The sequence below is a fragment of the Mercenaria mercenaria genome, chromosome 5 (assembly GCF_021730395.1).
Source record: "Mercenaria mercenaria strain notata chromosome 5, MADL_Memer_1, whole genome shotgun sequence".
Lineage (NCBI taxonomy): Eukaryota > Metazoa > Mollusca > Bivalvia > Venerida > Veneridae > Mercenaria > Mercenaria mercenaria.
Window position 1 is genome coordinate 55892825 of NC_069365.1, and position 9218 is coordinate 55902042.

The following is a 9218-nucleotide window of genomic DNA, read 5'->3' on the forward strand; positions in this document are numbered from 1 at the left end:
AATAACCCCCGGGTTTTAAAACACTGGAATTTTTTACGGCGTCCCAAAAGCTTTGGGGATAATTTCTTTAGTAAATATAAAAAGGAAGGGTTTCCGTTTTTATGATTTATTTACTCACTGTGTATCCTGAAATTTTTAAAAATAATTTTTCCCAAATTCAAGGAAACGTTTGCAGAATGAAACACATATTCCCCAAAATATATAAAACATGCTGACCCCAAAAAGTCAGTTTCTTTTTTGTAAATGTGAATGCAAGAAAAGCAAACAAACATTCTGCAGGCATTTTTTTCAGGGAACTCGATGTAACTGATTTTTTCTTCTCTACCTACCCCCGACCCCCTGCCTTTTCCCTCCCTAAATTCTCCGTGAACTTAATTTTTTATCAAAAAAGGGTAACAATATTAAAAAAAGGTCAACTCAATTTTAAGTTTTTTCAAAAAGGGGAAGTTACGTTTTTTCCCTTACTTTTTCTAAAAATGCCCAAATAAAAAATTGTCCCAATTTTAATTTTTGGGCGGTATATTCACTGTAAAAAAGGGAACCTGACTGAATTTGGGGAACGTGCAGAAAAAAGATCAAACTGCACTGGTGTTCAGGGGTGGGTCGTGTCCCCAAATTGGGCACAAAAAAAACAGAATCGCCGTGTCCCGCTTTTTATAGGTTAAAATATATGATATGTAGTTTTTCTTGTTATCGGGGTAAAGGAAAATTAAATTTAGTTTATTGGTTTTGTTTTTAAAAAAATTCTGAAAACGTTGGAAAAAAAAAACGAAAGGGTTTTTGTAAAAAAGACATTAAATTTGAAAGCGAAATATTCCCATTTGCCCCTGATGTTATAATTTTTTTAGGGCGTATATTGGTCCGGGGCTTAAAAGTCGGCCTGAGGGCGTATGATCACTAGGAAGGAAAAGCTCATTACGTAATATCCCCCAGGGCATTGCGCAAGTGAAAGATAGGTTTTCTAATTTTAAAAAAGGGAAAAAAAAGATTTTTTACGTATTTAAAAATTTCGGCTATATTTTTTCAAAAAACTAATTACGCGTGATTGAAAAGGAAATAAATTAGGGTTTAAAAGAAAAAAGATTATATTAAATTTAATAGTAAATAATTTTTGCTCTTCTTATACCCGGTCCCATTTTTTAAAATGTAAATAAACTGTTTTTGCGGGTTGACTTGTCCCCGTTTTTTGTTTCTGCACAAATATTCTGTTTTGATGGGAAACGAAAGGCAGTAACATAGAACATGGAGCTAGGGTATATTTCAAACTTCCTCCAAAAAAACTAAAGGATTTTTTCTTTCTCTCGCTTAAAATAACATTATTCACTTCCCAAAATAAATATCAAAAATAAAAAATAAAATATAAACATTAAAATTCCCACAGCATTTTTTGGGGGGATTAATCCAAAAATAGTACAATAAAGGGTTTATCTGAATCATTTCAATATTTTTCAAAATCTTTTTTTTTTTTTTTTTTTTCATAATTTTTTAAAAAAAAAGGACACAAACAATGAGCCCCACAAAACCATTGGGGTTTTTTTTTTTTTGAAAAAAAAAAAAAATAAATAAATGAAAAAAATTTCGAACACAAATTGGGTTAGCCGTTTAAACGTTAAATGTACGGGAAATTTCCCTTATGGCCACCCTTTTAATTTTTTTCCAAACTGAAAAAAGATACCCGTGGTACGAAAACGGAAAAAGCGGAAAACACCAAACTAAAAGATAAAGAAAAAACCCCACAACACGATACGAAAACGGATCATGCATAGTAGCCCCGATCGTACATTTGCGTTTTCACCCCGAAAAATGTAAACATCGGTTTTTGTTACCGTAGTATCGTGGGTTTCGCAATTTATTACCGTACTATCCCGTTTTTCACCCCTCGTACGTCGCGTTAAAACTATCATATTCCCGCGTTTTTTCTCATCGTACTTTTTGAATTTTCACCATCGTACTGTTTACGCTATCACCCCTCGCAATGTTTCGTTAAACATCCTCGTATTTCGCGTCATCATCATCGTACTGTTTCCCTTATCACAATCGTCACTATCGTACGTTGCGTTATCATCATCGTACTAACGCGTTTTCCCACATACTTCGCGCTACACCCAAACCCCACTTGTCGCGTTATCACATCGAAAGTCCATCATCATCATCGTACGTCGCTTATTACCCTCGAAATTCACGTTTATCTTCATCATATCGCCCCTCCCTGGGCCTATGTCATAGGGGGAATTCCCCAGCAGAATTTGGGTTTTTATTTGTCATGCAAATTTTAGTACTTTAAAAATTTAAAAAGATTTTGTTGCTTTTTTTTCACGGTTGTAAAAACGTTTTTTAGGTTTAAAAACCCAAAAATGTTATTTTGAAAAAACACTGCAGGTCAATCGCTATAGTTTTTCTATTTTTAAAAAGATTAATAACAAAAAAAAGAGAATGTCAAAATTGTAAATTAAAAGACAGTTTTTTTTGGGGGGTTAACCCGAAAAATTTTTCCCAAATTTTGTCGATAATGTTTTCGGCCCAAAAAGGGTGGCTTTTATTTTTACACTGAAATAAAATTCAAGCGGATGCTTTTTTTGTAAAACTCAAGTTTTCGATGTTGAATTCCATAAAAACGATAACCCCCCCCGAAATCGGAACATCGCCAAAAATTCGAAGAATTTTTTTTTTTTGCAGTTTGCATGGCCCATATTTTCATTTTAAAGCATCAACGTTGGGGGTTTTTTTCAAAAAAAAAAACCCTAGCATTTTATTTTTGTTTTTCCCCTGTCAAAATAAGAAGTAAACGGTTTTAAAAAACAAAAGTGGGCAAGTTAATATCCTTTAAAACGAAATTTTATTCATTTATTTTAAGGGAAAGAGAAATTTCGTCGAATTATATTTTTAAAGCCTTTTTAAGGGGGTTCGCCTCCTTAAATTCATTCTCTGTAAATGTCTATTTAGTTGGGCCCAAAACAAAAAAGAATAGTATTATGTTGCTTTTGGCTAAATGGGACCTGAGCTAGTGGAGATCTCAAAAAAAAATCTTTTTTTTCATACTGAGGACCCCGGTTTTGAAACTGCATATCTTTTAGGGCGAGAGTGGAGTTCTAAAAGCATAATTCTAAATTTTTAAAATTTTTAGCATGCACATGCGCCCGGAAGGCATGATGCCCAAAAGATTAAAGCGACAGTACGAAAGGTGTTAACCAACAGTACGAAGGTAAAAACGCGACAGTTCGATGATGATAACGCGTTGTACGTGATATAAAGCGAAAAAAAACGAAAAAATTTAACAAAAACGGATGTGCAAAGGTTTTAAAAAAGCGCTGACATTATTTCACATTTCATCATCTTTTTATCGTAAATTTTCAAAGTTTTTGTACCGTTGTATCGCGTATTTAAAAATCGTTTTTGTCGCGTTTTCGTTTTTCGTAGTTTCGTTATTTCGCGTTTTCATCATGTCTAAACGGGTATCGCGTTTCAAATTTAAAAACAATTTAAAAGGCCCATGACCCCCCGGAATTCTGTATAAATTTCAAACCCATGACTAAAGTGTTATTTGTTTCTCGTAAAATTAGCCCGCCCCCCCCTTCATAATTTTGCCGCTCCCTAAGCAGGTTTTGGATTTTTTAGGGCAGTAATTGATCAAGGGGGTTAAACCGTTTGCTTCCCGCCGAAAAGTGTCCCCAGTGCACCGTCTCTGATGACACTGACCATTTACAATATTTTGCTGTCTTACTTAAAATTTAAATTGTTGAAAAACCCGGGGTTAAACCGAAAATTTAAAACAAAGAAAAATAGCAAACAGTTTTAAATTTCGACTTTTACCTTTTCCTAGAAACGGGGAAAGGACAAATAAATTTTTAAAAAAAAAGACATTTATATTGTTTTTACCCGTTTTTATTTTTTTTAGTTTGTAAGGTCACCCAAGTTGAAGAAAATCAAAGAAAAATTTTTTCGAAAACAATTTTTTTTTTTCATATATTCATTACAGTATTTGGGGACTTGCGGTTTTTATATTGATTAAAATTCAAAGGGTGTGTCAAGGGAAAATTTTTTGGTTTTAAAAATTTTTTTATCGTTTAAAAGGGCAATTTTTGTAATTGCGAATTTTTTATAATTTTGGGGAAAAAAAGCCAAAAATTTAAATTACCCCATCCCCGCACATTTGTACGAAAAACAAAATTAAGCCAGCAAAAAAATCTTTAATACCCTAAACGTAAATTATTTGCCCCATTTGGAAAAAACAATTTTAAAGATTTTAAAGTTTATGGTACAGTTTTTTTTTAAAACAATTTTTAATGTTAGGTCTGTTTTAAATTTTTTTCTTTGGAAATGAATGTAAAGCTAACTAAACAAACTACAAAAGTATTTTTCTTTTTCAGTACAATAACTGAAGTAAAAATAAAATATTAAATAGAAAAATAGGGAAAACAAAAACAATCTATTTTAAAAAAGGAAGGCAAAGAAAAAAAAACAGCAGGCCTGAATGAAACAAGATTCAAGCTTGAACAGCAGACTGAAAATTAAGAGCTGACTGCCAAAAAAACCCGCTAAATTCAGTTAGATAAAACGATGCGGCTGCACAAAGTTTTCAGCAAAAGGGTAGAAACAATCTGACACAAATGAAGCGACGAGCAATAATTATAAAATGTATGTGCCTTTTCTATGTATCTTCCAAATTATTTGAATTTTTGTCTTCGAAATCCTTACAAATAGAACAACGATAAAAATTAGCATAATTTATGCACCTTTTAAATTCATGTGTTCATAATTCAGGAGTATCTCCTTGCTAAAACACACACATATATATAATACAAATGTATAATCAGTTTGAATAGCTATGATAAAATGGGTTTATTAGAAATAAATTGGTTACGTTCAGTAAGTCCTCATGACTCAAGCAATCCAATAAACTGAGAAATTTGCATCCCTCTAAAGATGTGAAAAGGTCGGATTTTAAATCTGAATGTAACATGAATAGAACATTAAGTTACTACTACTAAGACTCGATCTCTATATGTTTTCTTCGACCCTTTGAAAACTCCAAATTTATAAGGAAGTAACCTAATTGTCTATATATATAGTGGTGTATCTCATTTTCTTTTCTATTTGCAAAATAAATGAGAAGTCACGGATAGCACGTGAAATATTTTAGTATTTTCAAAATCTTTAAACTATATTTAATAGAAACCATAAACGCACAACAGGTCTTTAAATGAGACTTCTTAAGACATATATTCAGAGTTTCTAAATTCTCATATCAAGCATTGTAAAAGAATTTTCTATATGTTTAAAATATTAATTGTTTAATATGATTAGATGCATTCGGGTGACATACCATTGTGCATGAATCCAATGAAATCATTTTTTTTTAAAACAGTACAATTCAAACAATTTAAAACGGTAACAATGTAATCTATAAAACATTCTAAAACCATCAAATGTATGGAAAAACTGCTAGAATAAAATGCAAATCTTGTACTAGACTGAATTATCTTTAAATTCTTTTGCTTTATTAGTCCCCGACAACGCCAGTGATATGCTATTTTTGTTGCTCTAAGACGCCCTGTCTCTTCGGAACACGACGTTACTTAATACAGGGCATTATGTAATAATGCTCCTGGACATGAACTATCCAAAGTTTTCTTACAAATAATAAGTTTCGAAAATTTGAAAAAAAAAGCCAGATATTAAAACAATGTTGTTTTTAGTGATTTTGTGATCGCTCGATGTCCGGCGTCTGTCTGTCTGTCTGTCGTCTGTATGTCTGTCTGTCTGTCTGTCTGTCAACATTTGGCTTGTGTATGCGATAGAGGCTGTATTTTTCAACTGATCTTCATGAATTTTGGTCAGAATGATAATCTTGATGAAATCTAGGCCAAGTTTGAAAATGGATCATCTGGAGTTAAAAACTAGGTCACTAGGTCAAATTGTAGAAAAACATTGTGTATGCGATAGAGGCTGTATTTTTCAACTGATCTTCATGAAATTTTGTCAGAAGGATTGCCTTGATAAAATCTAGATTGAGTTTGAATATGGGCCATCTGAGATCAAAATCTAGGTCAATAGGTCAAATTATAGAAAAATCTTGTGTATGCGATAGAGACTGTATATTTCAATTGATTTTCATGAAATTTAGTCAGAATGATTGCCTTGATGAAGTCTAAGTCAACTTTGAATATGGGTCATCTAGGGTCAAAAACTATGTCACTAGGTCAGCTTATAGAAAAATCGTGTGTATGCAATAGGAGACGGTATTTTTCAATTGATGTTCGTGAAATTTTGTGAGAATGATTGCCTTGATGAAATCTAGGTCGAGTTTGAATTTAGGTCATCTGGAGTCAAAAAGTAGGTCACCAGGATATATTTAAGCAAATACTGATTTAAATTCAAGAGACCACATTTTTGGTCCATTCTTAATGAAAATTGGCAAAAATATTTGTTTCCATAAAATCACTAGGTCAAACAAGCTTACACTGTTATTGTGTGTTTCTCAGGTGAGCGACCTAGGGCCATCTTGGCCCTCTTGTTATTCCATTAGGAAGGAATTAACAGTTCCGCTTACTTCGATTCATACTTCTTTGACATTACACTGGCATGTTGACCTTTCAGAATTGTTCATCATAAAATATTGTTTTATTAAAAAGGTACCTATTCATAAAATTCAAATACTTTTGCAAAGTGTTTACACTTTAGAGCTGATTTCATATTTCTGTTGAAACATAATGTTTAGTTAATTTCCAAAGATTAACCCTTATCATGCCAAACACGACTGATTCTGCCTTTACGACCAGTGTAGTTTGATCAAGATCTGCCCTGATCGCTATTCAGTCAGTAGCTTTTAGGTGTGTGCATGTTATTTTTATATTAAAATAAGGTCTGGAGCCGTAATGGACTGTTAAATAAATAATATAAAACACTTGACAACCTGTTTTATTCATAGCTGCATTAAATGACATATGATTATGCTACACAACATCATTTAACATGTATTAATATTAGAAGGCAAAGAATACAAAAACTAACTCAGACATACCTCACAGCAAATTTAAAACACTTCTGATCCGAATGCATGAACATTAGAGCGATCTTCCATTAAAAAGGCTTTTTGTACAACTCTGAGGGCATTTGTGTATATTTAGTTAGTATGTTTTCCAGGCATTTTAATTTGTTCTGAAACGGGAACGATAAAATAAAATGACTGATCCTGAATAAATATTATTTTATTCAATCACGTTCAGCCAAATCTTATACAACATGTTCTTTTAATTAAAAAATCAATATTTAATTTTAGACATTGCGTCGCCTAATTTCCGCAATCCACCAAGTGCCATTTTTGCAATTTTGGAAAATGCAAATCAAAAGTTTAAGTTTCAATAACTTTGCAACTGTATGGTAAAAAAATGAAAATTGCAGAACTTGTTTAGTTTGTAATCTTCAGACTTATGTAAAAATTTCAGAAGAATTGACACAATAGAATTTTAAACAATCACATGAAAATGAATATTCAAGTATTGAAAGTTAATTCCAAAATGCAACTTCGAGCTAGGCCGTTGTGGAATAAAAAGAACCTTCAAATATAGGTAAAATTGCCTTTAGAAATAAGATGTCAAATGTCTTTTTTTCGAGGTTTAATACTGACTAAAAAGGATAGAAACACTATTGCGATGAATATTCACAAAACAGTCATATTAACGTCTTAATGAAAACTGAAATAAAAACTAGTCAGTAACTTTCAAGCATTAGTCCTTTAAAGAACTATTGGACTACTTGCAATAATGCAATACTCCGAAATGATCTTCTTACAAAACATACTATAGACTTTAGGCCTGTAAATTTCACCATTATCAGAATCAGCATGCTTTTAAACATAAATATGTTTCAATTGATTAATTTTAGAATAAAACATCGATATTATGAAACTTTATAGATAGTGCAGGTATGTAAAATAACACAAATTTGCAATAGCAGTATGAATACTGTATAATTTCAACGTACAATACTTTAAATTAAATAGAAATTTTGAAGTATACTTGACCCAAATTTCATACAATCATTATATTACTACCGCATACTATTTATGTAAACATAAAATCAACAAGTTTTTGTGTATGAACAATACTATGCATTAGGATAAAAATAGCCAAAAAACACAGAACTTGTTTTATTCAAGCAATCAACTGTTACTGCATGACATTTTAATTACAACTGTTGCCAGCGTCGTAAAAGTTTTAGCATACTAAGATACCTCTTGCATCTGCAAAGTATTTTCAATGCTACTATGGACATTATCAACTTTTTGTATAGAAAAATGGCCTGGACAACAAAACGTTTATAATATCTCGCCAAAATAGTTGTCAATCATGAATCTTTTTAGTGCAAATGTAATAATGGAATTCCTATTTTGGGGAACGCAAGAGTCAGACCAAAGTGAGTTCGACTTAATGTAATACTAAAACTAAAGCACTGGCTATCTCATTGTTTCTTCAGCCAGCCATGGCGTCTGTTCAGTCGGCATGATAGGCAGTTTTATCAATAGGAATATGGGCCTGTCAGATTGTACATGTTCAATTTTCATTGCAGAAAATGTCTGAAAAGTTTGCCCTTGGTAACTGAAAGGACATTTTCTAGATCAAAACATACCATTCTCTTGGCATTGAACGTCGTATGTCATACATCTTAGCCACTGACAAACCTGGTTCTAGGTATTTGGTATGAATTCTGAAATTCATTAGTCATTGAGCTCCACACAAGTTTTTGATCAAAAATGAGAACTGACCATATATTGGGCATCATTACTTCTCTATTCATACACTATATAGTATAACAGCTAATAAACACAGTAAAACACTAGTCTTACGCCGAAAGTACAATCAAGTATCTGAAAAAAGACCACCCGAAAATGTAATACACATTAACATTGAGTTGTGCAGCCAAGGTTGCGCTCTTTTGGCACAAATTATATACACCACTAATTTATGAAATTGTAAAAAGCCATAAATAGCAAGTAAAATATTTACTATTTACAATATAAATCTGCAAAATCTGTTTCAAAGTATTACTTTTTAGCTGAAAGATCACCATGTTCCTCATTCTGTTGTCACGTGATGTGATATGACAATATCATTGGTGTTGCAAAATGTGGCATTGTGGAAATTACCTATAGTGTTTTTACCGACTTAGGGCTTTGTGGAAATATGATTTATTTTAGTTATATACATTCCATAAGAAAA